Genomic DNA, 744 nt, shown 5'->3' with positions numbered 1-744 from the left:
GTCAAAGACAGCCTCCTGCATGCACCAATACTGGCACTGCCAGACCCTGATCGTCCTTCAGCGTCGTCTGTGACGCTTCGGAAACTCGGATAAGAAAGTGTCATCACGACTGCGTGCACATTTGCACCGATATTAGTTAAATAATATGTTGCTATATTATAGCACCGATTCAACGGATACACCACAACGTGTGTTTCATCATAATAAGTATTTGAAATACCGTATCTTCCATTAGGCTCACGACACGCCACTCAGTGGTCATCTCGGTCGTGAGAAAACGTACAACTCTGTGAGTCACTACTATTGGTAGCCCATGCTGTACAAATGGACGAGCACCAATGTGCGCACGTGTGAGGCGTGTCAACGGGTAAAACCCTCTTCAAATGCGGCTGCGCAGCTGACCAGCTTACCGGTACCCACTAGGTGCTGGCAGTCCACGAGTTAGGACTTTGTGTTTGGCCTGACGAAAGATTTGGTGGGCAACACGGGTGTCGTGGTATTCGTCGACCGGTTGAGCAAGATGGCTCATTTTGCGGCGGTGCCGGACACCATCGACGGAGTCGGTACAACAATGCTGCTCGTGGATCGTATTTTTCGACAGCACGGACTCCATGAGTCAAACGTCTCTGATAGAGAACCCCGTTTTACGGGAATTTTTTTTTACTATCTTTAAGGTGCTCGGCACCAAGCTGGATATCTCGACATCGGATTATCCGCAGACCGATGGTCAAAACAGTACATTCT

Source organism: Plasmopara halstedii (assembly GCF_900000015.1).
Source record: "Plasmopara halstedii genome assembly, contig: Scaffold_2956, whole genome shotgun sequence".
Classification (NCBI taxonomy): Eukaryota; Oomycota; class Peronosporomycetes; order Peronosporales; family Peronosporaceae; genus Plasmopara; species Plasmopara halstedii.
Note: the sequence above shows the minus strand (reverse complement) of the source record.